Consider the following 16,429-nt stretch of genomic DNA (forward strand, 5'->3'; position numbering starts at 1 on the left):
TATATCAAATTCCTTTTTAGTTTGCGTGGACACAAATTTATCCCGCACACGAGCATAATCACAACTTTTAGAAGGAGAGCCACCACATCTATAGATTCCTGGTGGAGGAGTTAGCATCTCTATTCATTTTTGAATGATTAATACTAAAATCTTTCCTAACTATATCCCCTATAGTTTTAGACCTACGTGAAATAAATTTACAACTATTTGAGAGCTTTTGAAGGTCTTTATCATTCTCAAGTAGAGGTAACCTTCTCCTAATGATATTGCAAATCTCATTATATTGTTTACTGTAAGAATTTAAAACATCCCAACTCTCCCTGAAGTTCAGGGAGTCTTCCTAATTATAATAGCGGCTCTCTGACGTCCGCAAATGAAATGCAATCTGCCTGAAACTACAAGTACCATGATCCAATGTGGCCCAAATATGGAAACAGTGTTTCTTTAAGGAATGCCTTTAGCTGCGGTAACATCATCGAGCAGGAAGGCGTTGTCACAGCAAGTCTGTCTTTACTTTCAGCGTACTGAGTGTCTGCCACCCTCCCTCCTCCTGTTTGAAGGCGGTGAAAAGGCTCTTGGGGGAGGAGGAGAATCAGCAGCAGGCAACATCAGCTGCAGCATAGGCTGAGTGAGAACTGAGAAAGTGGGCAAAGAGAGGGCGCCCCTGTGAGGGAGGAGATAGATACCCCTGCTGTCAGGTCCGTGTCAAACTGACTCTACTGTGAGTACCATAATAACAAATAGCCTCTCAAAATCAAAATCACACACACTCCCAGACACAAAATCCGAAAGTCATACAGGGACAACTATACTGAGTACTTCACAAGCTGGGATGCTTTTAAACCCTCAAAACATGCATCAGTAACCAAAAAGCCCTCATTGATTTTAATAAAATAAAACACAAATAATACCTTATTTACTGCACGTAATTAAACTTCGTACTCTAAAATATTTAAGCATTCAACAAGCATATGATCACTGGAATATAGGTTTGTTGTATGTGGTTGTGCAATAAAGCTGCTTTTTTAATGTATCTTATTTGGGGTTTCCAGTATACCAGTATATAACCGGGGGGGGGGGGGGCAGCACACAGCGCAGAAGCCGGTGAAGCCACCTCACTGAAATGAGTTCTTGCAGGTTGGGATGTTTGGAAGTTATAAAGCTTACTCCTAAATAAATAATAAAATAGATAAATAAATTACCTGTAGATGTCACTGTTGTCCAAGGAATTAAAAGGTTATAGAATTTAGTGTAAATGTCTATAAAGAAAAGTCCTTACAATAATCTTATGATTAATCAGATCTACTTACTTGTAAACTAAGCTTCTTTACATTAAAAAAATATACTTTTATTTCAAACGATGACATCATAAACACACGCCCTTAAAAATTGTTGTGGCTTTCTGTATATTTTTTCTCCTATCGCAGTGCACCTTACTTTCATATTGATAAACTCAAAAGGCCTTATGTCTGCCATGTGATACAGAAGACCTCACCAACAGATCGCGCATGCGCACATCGCAGCCCCTACTGCAACTCTCTGCTTTTGCTACAGCATGGGAATAGATGGTGATGTTGGTGGTTGCATCAGAAGCGTAGTGTGCATGCGCGATGGGGATGGTAATCAATTGCGCATGTGTGGATATGTGCGTGCGGCAGGGAAGAAGTAACACTATGCCAACCCAAGTAGCCAATCATGATTGGCAAAGAATATGGGTTTGAAAACGGGCTGGATTTTACTAAAGAATTGCGAAAAAAGCGTAAAGAAGCTTTAATTGAAGGTATTTAGAGCTTGGATTGATTGTGTACTATGTGTGCAATAATGAAAAAATATTTTTTACATTTCATGTACTTATTTTATCAAATTTACTTTGTTTTCTTTGTGTTCTTAGTTGAGAAGCAGGTAAGTGGGATTAGGAGCTTGCATGTGTCTGGAGCACTATAAGGATGCATTTTGCAAGAATTCTTTTAACCATTATAGTCTCTTAAAGCACCGCTACCATCTAGTAAAGGGTCAAGGCCATAGAATTTTGGGAAAGCATCCAAAGCCAAAGATACATTAGATGATTGAATGGATTACAGGCAACGATGCTTGGAGAGCATGCAAAGTCCAGGAGAGATCAAGCTTTGGGAGTGTGCACGAAAACCAGTGTGCCAGGATGAGGATACTTGGGGAGTATGCAAGGACCAGGAGAGATAAGGCTTTAGGAGTGTGCACAGTATCCAGTGTGCCAGGGTGAGGATGTTTGGAGAGCATGCAAGGTCCAGGAGAGATAAGGCTTTGGGAGTGTGCATGGTATCCAGTGTGCCAGGATGAAGATACTTGGGGAGCATGCAAGGTCCAGGAGAGATAAAGCTTTGGGAGTGTGCCAGGATGAGGATATTTGGTGAGTATGCAAGGACCAGGAGAGAAGGCTTTGGGGGTGTGCACAGTATCCAGTGTGCCAGGGTGAGTATACTTGGGGAGTATGCAAGGTCCAGAAGAGATAAGGCTTTGGGAGTGTGCACGGGAACCAGTGTGCCAGGATGAGGATACTTGGGGATCATGCAAGTTCCAGGAGAGGTAAGGCTTTGGGAGTGTGCACAGTATCCAGTGTGCCAGGGTGAGGATGTTTGGGGAGTATGCAAGGTCCAAGAGAGATAAGGCTTTGGGAGTGTGCACAGTATCCAGTGTGCCAGGGTGAGGATGTTTGGGGAGTATGCAAGGTCCAAGAGAGATGAGGCTTTGGGAGTGTGCACAGTATCCAGTGTGCCAGGGTGAGGATGTTTGGAGAGCATGCAAGGTCCAGGAGAGATAAAACTTTGGGAGTGTGCATGGTATCCAGTGTGCCAGGATGAGGATACTTAGAGAGCATGCAAGGTCCAGGAGAGATAAAGCTTTGGGAGTGTGCCAGGATGAGTATACTTGGGGAGTATGCAAGGACCAGGAGAGATAAGGCTTTGGGAGTGTGCACAGTATCCAGTGTGCCAGGGTGAGGATACTTGGGGAGTATGCAAGGTCCAGAAGAGATAAGGCTTTGGGAGTGTGCACGGGAACCAGTGTGCCAGGATGAGGATACTTGGGGAGCATGCAAGTTCCAGGAGAGATAAGGCTTTGGGAGTGTGCACAGTAACCAGTGTGCCAGGGTGAGGATACTTGGGGAGTATGCAAGGTCCAAGAGAGATAAAGCTTTGGGAGTGTGCATGGTATCCAGTGTACCAGGATGAGGATACTTGGAGAGCATGCAAGGTCCAGGAGAGATAAGACTTTAAGAGTGTGCACGCGCTAACCCGGCGGAAGAATCTTTAAGGTTTAATTGGATGTTGCGCGCGCCTGTATAGCATAGTGCAACAGAAGCCGAAAAAGTATTGTAAACTGGAAGGGGAGTAAATTCACTCTGAAGAAGGGCATGTACGCATGCGTGAAATGCATCAGATAGAAGGAGCTGTACCTCTCGTCTTCTACCTGCATGAATAAACCTTGAATTGCACTGGCACCCTGGCTCCGACTTCTCCTTTCCTTTTTTAACTTAGCACACATAGGCTCCAATTTGGAATAATGGAGCCCAGAAAAGCAGTTAGCATGCCTATGGCTGGAGTTGGACCTCACACCCGCTGATGGATCCATCGACCGCTCTGTTCCTCCTGACCCAACCCGCACTCAGCAACCCATCAGCTGGTCCAGGAGAGCAGGCTCATTCCAAATGGAATCTTATATATCTGTTTTTTGCATGCATTGGAAATAACGTGTTGAAAGTGAACGATCGCAAGAGCACAATCGCATTTTACGCTAGGCGGATTAGTGCAACTGAAACCCTTGCGTAAAGAATGGTGTGTTAAAAACTAATAGCACCATACACAACATAAATACATTCAAAATTACAGTTACACTCATATAAACAGTTAAAAGATATATGGTATATGACATGGGCCCCGATATTCAAAAAAGGGAGCTGACCCGTGAAGTGCCGACGAACAGGGAATGCAGCTTTGGTGGGTGGGGGTCATATTTGAAAAGTTTCTATACAGCACAGACATTTGACTCACTGAAACAAAAATGGTTTATGTGTAGGAACACTTCAAGTAATAAATACCTAACTATAACTAAACCTACACTACCTGCCTCACACTGGAAAATCTCGCCTATGAAAAACATAATTTATGTAAGAACTTACCTGATAAATTAATTTCTTTCATATTAGCAAGAGTCCATGAGCTAGTGACGTATGGGATATACATTCCTACCAGGAGGGGCAAAGTTTCCCAAACCTCAAAATGCCTACAAATACACCCCTCACCACACCCACAATTCAGTTTAACGAATAGCCAAGAAGTGGGGTGATAAGAAAGGAGCGAAAGCATCAAAATAAGGAATTGGAATAATTGTGCTTTATACAAAAAATCATAACCACCACAAAAAGGGTGGGCCTCATGGACTCTTGCTAATATGAAAGAAATTAATTTATCAGATAAGTTCTTACATAAATTATGTTTTCTTTCATGTAATTAGCAAGCGTCCATGAGCTAGTGACGTATGGGATAATAAATACCCAAGATGTGGAACTTCCACGCAAGAGTCACTAGAGAGGGAGGGATAAAATAAAGACAGCCAATTCCGCTGAAAAATAATCCACAACCCAAAACAAAAGTTTTAATCTTAATAATGAAAAAAACTGAAATTATAAACAGAAGAATCAAACTGAAACAGCTGCCTGAAGTACTTTTCTACCAAAAACTGCTTCAGAAGAAGAAAACACATCAAAATGGTAGAATTTAGTAAAAGTATGCAAAGAAGACCAAGTTGCTGCTTTGCAAATCTGATCAACAGAAGCTTCATTCCTAAACGCCCAGGAAGTAGAAAGTGACCTAGTAGAATGAGCTGTAATCCTTTGAGGCGGAGTTTTACCCGACTCGACATAAGCATGATGAATCAAAGACTTTAACCAAGACGCCAAAGAAATGGCGGAGGCCTTCTGACCTTTCCTGGAACCAGAAAAGATAACAAATAGACTAGAAGTCTTCCTAAAATCTTTAGTAGCTTCAACATAATATTTTAAAGCTCTCACTACATCCAAAGAATGTAAAGATCTCTCCAGAGAATTCTTAGGATTAGGACACAATGAAGGGACAACAATTTCTCTACTAATGTTGTTAGAATTCACAACTTTAGGTAAAAATTTAAATGAAGTCCGCAACACCGCCTTATCCTGATGAAAAATCAGAAAAGGAGATTCACAAGAAAGAGCAGATAACTCAGAAACTCTTCTAGCAGAAGAGATGGCCAAAAGAAACAGAACTTTACAAGAAAGTAATTTAATATCCAGAGAATGCATAGGTTCAAACGGAGGAGCTTGTAAAGCCCTCAGAACCAAATTAAGACTCCAAGGAGGAGAAATTGACTTAATGACAGGTTTTATACGAACCAAAGCCTGTACAAAACAATGAATATCAGGAAGATTAGCAATCTTTTTGTGAAAAAGAACAGAAAGAGCAGAAATGTGTCCTTTCAAGGAACTTGCAGACAAACCTTTATCCAAACCATCCTGAAGAAACTGTAAAATTCTAGGAATTCTAAAAGAATGCCAGGAGAATTTATGAGAAGAACACCAAGAAATGTAAGTCTTCCAGACTCGATAATAAATCTTCCTAGACACAGATTTACAAGCCTGTAACATAGTATTAATTACTGAGTCAGAGAAACCTCTATGACTAAGAATCAAGCGTTCAATCTCCATACCTTCAAATTTAATGATTTGAGATCCTGATGGAAAAAAGGACCTTGAGATAGAAGGTCTGGTCTTAACGGAAGAGTCCAAGGTTTGCAAGTGGCCATCCGAAAAAGATCCGCATACCAAAACCTGTGAGGCCATGCTGGAGCCACCAGCAGTACAAACGAACGCTCCTTTAGAATTTTGGAGATCACTCTTGGAAGAAGAACTAGAGGCGGAAAGATATAGGCAGGATGATGATTCCAGGGAAGCGACAACGCGTCCACTGCTTCCGCCTGAAGATCCCTGGATCTGGACAGATACCTGGGAAGTTTCTTGTTTAGATGAGAAACCATCAGATCTATTTCTGGAAGTCCCCAGATTTGAACAATCTGAAGAAATACCTCTGGGTGAAGAGACCATTCGCCCGGATGTAACGTCTGGCGACTGAGATAATCCGCTTCCTAATTCCCAATTGTCTACACCTGGGATGTGAACCGCAGAAATTAGACAGGAGCTGGATTCCGCCCATACAAGTATCCAAGATACTACTTTCATAGCCTGAGGACTGTGAGTCCCCCCTTGATGATTGACATATGCCACGGTTGTGACATTGTCTGTCTGAAAACAAATGAACGATTCTCTCTTCAGAAGAGGCCAGAACTGAAGAGCTCTGAAAATCGCACGGAGTTCCAAAATGTTGATTGGTAATCTCGCCTCCTGAGATTCCCAAACCCCCTGTGCTGTCAGAGACCCCCATACAGCTCCCCAACCTGTCAGACTCGCATCTGTTGAGATCACAGTCCAGGTTGGAAGAACAAAAGAAGTCCCTTGAACTAAACAATGGTGATCTGTCCACCACGTCAGAGAGTGTCGTACATTCGGATTTAAGGATATTAATTGTGATATCTTTGTATAATCCCTGCACCACTGGTTCAGCATACAAAGCTGAAGAGGTCGCATGTGAAAACGAGCAAAGGGGATCGCGTCCGATGCAGCAGTCATGAGACCTAGAATTTCCATGCATAAAGCTACCGAAGGGAATGATTGAGACTGAAGGTTTCGACAAGCTGAAACCAATTTCAGACGTCTCTTGTCTGTTAGAGACAAGGTCATGGACACTGAATCTATTTGGAAACCAAAAAAGGTTACTCTTGTCTGAGGAATCAATGAACTCTTTGGTAAATTGATTCTCCAAACCATGTTTTTGAAGAAACGACAAGTCGATTCGTAGGAGATTCTGCAGAATGTGAAGACTGAGCAAGTACCAAGATATCGTCCAAATAAGGAAATACCACAATACCCTGTTCTCTGATTACAGATAGAAGGGCACCGAGAACCTTTGAAAAGATCCTTGGAGCTGTCGCTAGGCCAAACGGCAGGGCCACAAACTGGTAATGCTTGTCTAGAAAAGAGAATCTCAGAAACTGAAAGTGATCTGGATGAATCGGAATATGCAGATATGTATCCTGTAAATCTATTGTAGACATATAATGCCCTTGCTGAACAAAAGGCAGAATAGTCCTTATAGTTACCATTTTGAATGTTGGTATCCTTACATAATGATTCAATATGTTTAAATCCAGTACTGGTCTGAAGGAATTCTCCTTCTTTGGTACAATGAATAGATTTGAGTAAAACCCCAGACCCTGTTCCAGAACTGGAACTGGTACAATTACTCCAGCCAATTCTAGATCTGAAACACATTTCAGAAATGCCCGAGCCTTCACTGGGTTTATTGGAATACGAGAGAGAAAAAATCTTCTCGCAGGTGGCCTTACCTTGAAACCTATTCTGTACCCTTGTGAAACAATGTTCTGAATCCAAAGACTGTGAATCGAATTGATCCAAATATCTTTGAAAAATCGTAACCTGCCCCCTACCAGCTGAGCTGGAATGAGGGCCGCACCTTCATGTGGACTTTGGGAGCTGGCTTTGGCTTTCTAAAAGGCTTGGATTTATTCCAGACTGGAGACAGTTTCCAAACACTTTAGGGGAAGGGTCAGGCTTCTGTTTCTTATTCTGACGAAAGGAACGAAAACGATTAGCAGCCCTATATTTACCTTTAGATTTTTTGTCCTGAGGCAAAAAAGTTCCTTTCCCCCCAGTAACAGTTGAAATAATAGAATCCAACTGGGAACCAAATAATGTATTACCTTGGAAAGAGAGAGAAAGCAAAGTTGACTTAGAAGACATATCTGCATTCCAAGTTTTAAGCCATAAAGCTCTTCTAGCTAAAATAGCTAAAGGCATATACCTGACATCAACTCTAATGATATCAAAGATGGCATCACAAATAAAGTTATTAGCATGTTGAAGAAGTTTAACAATGCTATGAGTATTATGGTCTGATACTTGTTGTGCTAAAGCCTCCAACCAAAAAGTGGAAGCGGCAGCAACATCAGCCAAAGAAATAGCAGGCCTAAGAAGATTACTTGAACATAAATAAGATTTCCTTAGAAAGGATTCAATCTTCCTATCTAAAGGATCCTTAAAGGAAGTACTATCTGCCGTAGGAAGTAGAGATAGCCCCATCAACTTTAGGGATTTTGTCCCAAAACTCTAATCTGTCAGATGGCACAGGATACAATTTCTTAAACCTTTGAGAAGGAGTAAATGAAGTACCCAGATTATTCCATTCCCTAGAAATTACTTCAGAAATAGCATCAGGGACAGGAAAAACTTCCGGAATAACTATAGGAGGTTTAAAAACCGAATTTAAATGCTTAGTAGATTTAGTATCAAGAGGACTAGATTCCTCCATCTCTAATGCGATTAAAACTTCTTTAAGTAAAGAGCGAATAAATTCCATTTTAAATAAATATGAAGATTTATCAGTGTCAATATCTGAGACAGAATCCTCTGAACCAGAAAAATCCTCATCAGAAACAGACAAATCAGAATGATTACGGTCATTTAAAAATTCATCTGAAAAATGAGAAGTTTTAAAAGACCTTTTACGTTTACTGGAAGGAGGAATAACAGACATAGCCTTCCTAATAGATTTTAGAAACAAATTATTTTATATTAACAGGAACATCCTGAGTATTAGATGTTGAGGGAACAGCAACAGGTAATGGTATATTACTAATGGAAATGCTATCTGCATTAGCAAGTTTATCATGACATTCATCACAAACTACAGCCGGAGGAACAGTTACCACAAGTTTACAACAAATGCACTTAACTTTGGTAGAACCAGCATCAGGCAGTGTCTTTCCAGAAGTAGATTCTGATCCAGGTTCAATTTGAGACATCTTGCAATATGTAAAAGAAAAAACAACATATAAAGCAAAATTATCAAATTCCTTAAATGATAGTTTCAGGAATGGGAAAGAATGCCAATGAACAAGCCTCTAGCAACCAGAAGCAATAAAAAATGAGACTGAAATAATGTGAAAAAAAGGTGGAGACAAGAATGACGCCCACATTTTTTAGCGCCAAAAAAGACGCCCACATTATTGGCGCCTTAAATTTTTTGGCGCCAAGAATAACGCCACATCCGGTGACGCTGACATTTTTGGCGCAAAAACGTAAAAAAAATGACGCAATCTCGAACAACTTCCGGAAATGACAAAAAAAAAATTTTTAAGGTAAGAATTTTTTTTATTATTCATATGCATTATCCCAAATAATGAAACTGACTGTCTGAAATAAGAAATATTGATCATCCTGAAACATGGCAAATATAAGTTTAAAGACATATATTTAGAACTTTATATATAAAGTGCCCAACCATAGCTTAGAGTGTCACAAAAAATAAGACTTACTTACCCCAGGACACTCATCTACATATAGTAGATAGCCAAACCAGTACTGAAACGAGAATCAGTAGAGGTAATGGTATATATAAGAGTATATCGTCGATCTGAAAAGGGAGGTAAGAGATTAATCTCTACGACCGATAACAGAGAACCTATGAAATAGATCCCGTAGAAGGAGACCATTGAATTCAAATAGGCAATACTCTCCTCACATCCCTCTGACATTCACTGCACGCTGAGAGGAAAACCGGGCTCCAGTCTGCTGCAAAGCGCATATCAACATAGAATCTAGCACAAACTTACTTCACCACCTCCACGGGAGGCAACGTTTGTAAAACTGAATTGTGGGTGTGGTGAGGGGTGTATTTGTAGGCATTTTGAGGTTTGGGAAACTTTGCCCCTCCTGGTAGGAATGTATATCCCATACGTCACTAGCTCATGGACTCTTGCTAATTACATGAAAGAAAGGTGGTGAGACAAATATGTCTGAAACCCTATACGTAACCTGCAGGGCTGCTGTTGGAATATATCACACTAATGCCGACGTAACCCAAGTAAAATGGAGGTTACTCCCCTGGAACTCCAAGCTAACTCCCACGAACGCCTACATCTATGTCATGTCTTCACTATACTTGACTAATAAAGAAAAAAAAAACACTTTCCTAATATAACTATAGGAGTAATGTCTATACAATTATATACAATGTATAAATGATACACATTTTCTTGTATAATGCATATTAATTTAAGTATTGTATATATTTTAACCTTTTTTTGCATGTTATTTTTATTATTTTAAACATTAATATATAATTTTAAATACATAATTATGTTATAAAAGACAGTAGGTGAAAAATTAGTTATACATAACTGCATATTTTTAACTTTGCGCAGTTAAACAAATGCCGTTATGTAAAAATATAAATTTTCAGCTACTGAATATGATAACATAATTATAAAGTTTAAATTATCTAGTAATGTTTAAAATAATAAAAGGGACACGCAAAAAAAAAAGTTTAAAATCTATACAATACTTTAAATAATATGTATTATACAGGAAAATGCATATCATTTAAATTTTGTATATAAATGTAATGCTACTATTAACCCCTTACACACCCTTACCGCAGCGCATCCTAACGCTACACTATTAACCCCTAATCTTCCATATCCTATAAATCCATAAACTGCCACAACCCCCACCGCAAGAAACACCCTAACCTATTAACCCCTAAATGCCAATACCCCTATACTACCCCTACCCTACTTAACTCCCTAACAGCTAACTAACCCCTGACCCCTAACCTAACACCATCTAGGTTACACAAAATAAAAAACACTAGGGGGGGCGGAGCCTGTTCTCACTGCGGATAGACGTGTCTTTATGAAGCTCCTCAGATTTGAACAGATTTTAGGTGGATTTCAAACAGTAAATCTACTATAACATAGACCAATGTCAACATCTATTCAGCTGAGATCCAGCAGAGGTTAAGAGTGGATGATTCGACTAAGTTTACTCCTATGTTCTTTGAGACAGCTATGCGACACTCGTCCCCACGGGCCTAGAAGCTATTTTGCAGCCTGCTGCATACGAGTAGCGTGAGGATCTCTAGAAGCAAGGCCTGTGGGTGTTTGAAGCATAGGTCTGGGGCTGCCGCACAATTACCCTCCACCCAAACTCTGGGGTTAAGGAATCCTGTAACAGGATAAAGACTGCCTTCTTATACTTTGAAGTAGGGAACCATTTGGGTGGATATAACTGATTGTATTTGAAGGGGAGCTATACAAATATTGTCTTAAGAAACAAAAAAATGGAAGCCCTAAACAGGTGGGAAAGTGAGGTGACGCAGCTTGTGTGGGACCATTATCAGAGTCTAGAAATAGAACTATGTAAACTTTTTCTAGGGCCCGCTGCCACAGCAGTACTACCAAATGAATATAACCTCAAATGCACGCCTAACTCCTGCAGACCTTTAGACAATACCGGGTATTTGCATATAGAAGAACTAGATTGCGGACCTGTGTCCATTATAAACGGTGGGGCTAATATGCAGATCTCCCCTCCCTATAACCAGATGGGTGACATAGGCTCAGCTAACGGAAAATCTCCGCTCATTCTGGACTCCCACTGTAAAGGCCATGTGGGTATGGAAGCCGGGATCCGTGAAGTAAAGCCGCCTAGAATTGAACTGCAGATTGAAACCGGGAGGAAAAAAAGGCAAGTGAAGACGTTATTGGCCTTAACAGGGGATTTCGCTTACCCATATAATTCCCGAGAGGTAGATAAGACGAATCGCACATCGATTGATAGTTCCAGCCTACTAGCTTACACTCCTCAGCCCACAGTGGTGACAGAAGCCGGAGCGGAGGCAGTAAAACAAGTGCGGGCGCAAATTAAACTTACATCTACGGTATGTAATTACCATAGCCTGTTTCTTCATAACCGACCACCCATCATTGTCACCGGAGTTAGAGAGGGGAAAGGTGGAGAGCTCTCAACAACCCAAGACACTCAGGGTGACACAGCAGCGAGACGCTTGCAAGCGATGGGTGAGTGGAGCTTGGGCTCCTTGTGTTCAGGACTATACAACAATCTGGGCCCTCCACAAGTCACCCGACATGGAATAGGTTAAGGGGGTCTGAAGCTTTAAAACCTTGCATGTGAGTCTTATTTTTGAGTCTGCTGAGGGGTATACATTCTGAGGAGTCCCTCTAGCTGCTACAAGACTATACTATTAGACCAACTCTTTGCATGGTAAAACAAAACAAATCTAAAAACAGAAAAAAAATTACACAACATGAAAACTGTTATATACAAGTTCATTTTACTGCAGAGCTATAGCTGGTTTATAAATCTAGTTCAATTGCCAAACTTTACTTTTTGGGCCAGCGAATTACTGTATTTATTTATTGACTACAGTGGATTTAATATTTGTTCAAAAATTGTTATATTATTTTTGGGTTTATATGTCATAGTTAACCTGTTCTGTTGGCACTTGTTATAGTTATGCTATTCATTTATTACCGGCTTGATATGTTAGGTCTGACATACTGAAGTGTTATAGTACTGCAAGAAAATCCATCAATTAGGGTGATGTGCCCTATGCATTTTTCTCACAAGATAAATCTGGCTGAGTATATTAACTATTCCCATAGCATTTACTGCTACACAGGCCCACTATATAAACGGTTGTCCCCTCAGGAGGGAGATTGAGGGGGTTATACACCTGAATGGATTAACAAAGAAAACGCCTAGGACTCCATTGACGGTTACAGTTTATTTTCACTTCTATGAATAAAGGCTTTATTTACTGTCAAATTAGTTTTCCCAAGGGCAGTAAATATGCCTCTGCCTAATATCCTCCTGGGAGGCACTTATGTCTCACAGTCTTAATTGTAACTTAGACAAGTAGGAATCTTTTGGATTGCTCATAGGTTGTTACAGAGTTATTATAATATGGCACCTACTACAATTAAATACTTTATCAAGGGCAATAATGATGGTTCCCCGCATCAAAATATAGTCCAACACTATTTTAGTTTTTAAACGTACGCTCAACCATATATATGTATAGATAATCCCCTCCCCTACAAGAAAAAATAAGATTCACAAATTGGGACCCAAGAGTGGTCTCTTACAGTTTCTAACCGCCTTCTTAATCTCAAAGTACTCCCTATAATATGGAGAGGTCCAAGAGAGACCTCAAAGTTAATTTAGAAGGCGTATTGATTGATAGGCATAATCTGCATATTTTGATTATGTAAATGTCTTGTAATTTTATTTTTCTTGTCTTACTTTGCGTATGGACTGAATGTTGTGAAATCACCTCTTTGTTTACTCTGCTTTGACATTTCTGCATTGTATGCCTTTAAATGAATCTTAATAAAAGAAAAAAAAAAGAAAAAAAAAAAAATAACTTTACAAAAACAAAAACACATTACCACAACAACAACAAAATACTACCAAAAATAAAAACCCCAAACAGTGAGGCCTATACTAAAACTAAAGTCCCATTTAAAAAAACAAAAAGCCCACAGATACAGAAACACAGATACTGATAAAAAAATCCAGTATTTTTTTTAAAAAAAAAAACTTACCAAGGAGCTCCCAGTTTAGCACTGTTGATGAGATTAGCTAGAACACCCAGTGAAAGGGGCTAGGAGAGATACTCTTCCCACCTTTCCTGAATATGAAAAGACAAATTAGAAAAACAGGAGACAGCAGTGGTCTGTAAACACATGTATTCATCTGACACTTTGGGGCTTATTAGAAGTCTGTAAATCAGCACAATGTTATTAAAAATAAGCAAAACTATACATTTTTACAAAAACACTCCCAGATGGGCTATATAAATGTATCATCTAGAAAACTTTTATGCAGATAAAGTCCCTTTAAGTATTTAACTGTATATTTACTATACATATTTAACATTCCAATGTTCTTCACTTTTAGGATAATGTAATTTTTATTGTAAATACATATTTATATAAATATCTACATATACCTAGACCTGTATATCTATTGCTAAAAATGTAGAGGTAAAGTATCTATTTTCCTTAAACATTATATATTATTATTATCATCATTTATTTGTATAGCACCGCCAAATATAAATATATAATTTAATAATAAGAATTATATTATTTTCTATGTGAAGAACATAGAAATGTAAAATATGCATAATGCGCATCTGGGTTTGTGATGTAGGTATAACACGGTGTTGGGCTAGAACACACTAAGAATTACTAACCCCAGTGCGTGTTATTGAAATATTACATATACAATATTTTAAAAATTACATACTGTAAAATATTCTAAAGAATCCACAGAACATATATATATCTTCTCCAAAGAAGCAGTAAACAAGCACTCACGTATTTAAAGTTTTTTTGCTGCCCAGGTGCGGTGCATATCCAACAGTACACACTTAGCAAAAACAGAGACCAAACTCGTAGGTCTTAAGAAGTCACTTCAGTGATATTTAATATAACGTTTCAGGGTTTCCCCTTTTGTCAAACATTAAAAACAAAATGTGCACATACCTCTATAAATACCCCTACCCCGATCATCCACATCCAGCTCTGCCTGCATAGACTTCCAGTAGCGTCTCCATAGAGCAAATGCGCATGCGCGGCGCGTCACTACGGAAGCCCTTACAGGCCAACTGTCAAGAAAGAATATACATGAGACCGTAACTAAGCAATGGTCATAAACAAATCATATTTACAATATAGAACAGTCTGACTTACTTGTCTTATGTTATGAACAAACAAATTTCATCAATTAGCAGTAAGTACATCTCTCCTATTCTATTGACACAATATGCATGTTACTTAGTAAATTTAATCTATATCCGTTAGCTACATTGATAGTATTAAGGACAAACCTATACTCAAGCTACTGAAGCAAATAAGTAAATTGGTAAAATAGATCAGAGCAAGCACAAACAAACAATGATCTATCTTATGTGCCAGCTATCTCATTATTGTCACAATATACCATTCATTTCAAAATATATTAGAAAATGAGCTAAGCGGTTACAAGCAATAATTAAATGATACCTGTACATGTTAACCTAAATTCACAATTCTTATTCTATCCTAGAGCATAGCACACCTTTCTATACCAAAAAGAGGGACAAAAAAATAGTTTATAAAAAACATTGCAAATCAAAGTGTGTTTTCAATCCTTTGGGCATCAGAGTGTCCAGAGTATGAATCCAACTGGACTCCTTCTGTAACAACACTCTTCCGCTGTCTCCCCCTCTTGATAAGGGGGGCACATGGTCAATGATGACATATTTTAAGTCCTTCACTGTATGCTTATGCTGGACGAAGTGTCTGGCGACCGGTTGTTCTGAGTCTCCATTGTTAATTGCAGCACGTATGGCTGCCCGGTGGTTTGCCATTCTCGTGCGTAGATCGTCGGTCGTTTTTCCCACGTAAAATCTGCCACAAATACAATGTAGCAGATAAATTATGAATGTAGTCGTGCATGTCACACGGTATTTAATCTTGTACTTTTTGTTTGTCCAGGGGTGTGTAAATTCGGTACACTGTACAAGTGCACTGCATGTAGTGCACCCTAAACACCTGAAGCATCCAACTTTCTTTCTCTGTTGTAACCATGTAGTATTGGTATACACCTGTACCATATCTGGTCTCATAATTATATCTCTTAAGGATTTTCCTCTTTGATAGTTTATTCTTGGGGACCTGGTATTATGTAACGGCAATCCTGTGTCACTTGAAATTATTTGCCAATGTTCATCTAGTATCTCTCTGTATGCTTTTTTATCAGGGCTATATTCAGTGACATAGGTCAGTCTTTCCATGTTCTGATCCCCTATTTTCTGGTCTTTACCCCTCAGGGCCTGTTGTTGTGTCATTCCATAGGCCATCTGGTAGGCTTCATCGATCACTTCTTCATCATATTTCCTTTCTTTGAATTTCTGATACATAATCTCAAGTTGTTTCTTTTTCCCTTCTTCTGTGGAGTTATTTCTCACCACTCTACGAAACTGTGAGATTGGTAAGGCCTTCTTGGTTCCTGGTGGATGACAGCTAGTGTATAGCAGCATAGAGTTCCGGTCTGTTGGTTTAGAGAACAGTTCTGTGGTCAATTTTCCAGATTTCTTAGTGATTCGTAAGTCCAAAAAGTCAATGGACTCCCTACTACACATCATCTTAAACTTCAATTCCTTACAGACTTGATTCAATTTGAGAAACCAGTCATCCAATTCATTTTGGGCCCCCCGCCAGATCATAAACAAGTCATCTATATATCTCCTAAATAGAATTATATGCAGATCTTCAAATATTAGAGTGTTTTCTCTTTCAAAAACCCCTAAGAAGATATTGGCGTAGGCTGGGGCTACATTCGAGCCAATTGCATATTTGGAGGTAATACTGGTTCTCAAACTTAAAATAATTCATCCTTAAGCAGAAATCCAACAGATGTAGTAATGCTTCAGGTGGA

This window comes from Bombina bombina, chromosome 7 (genome assembly GCF_027579735.1).
Source record: "Bombina bombina isolate aBomBom1 chromosome 7, aBomBom1.pri, whole genome shotgun sequence".
Taxonomy (NCBI): domain Eukaryota; kingdom Metazoa; phylum Chordata; class Amphibia; order Anura; family Bombinatoridae; genus Bombina; species Bombina bombina.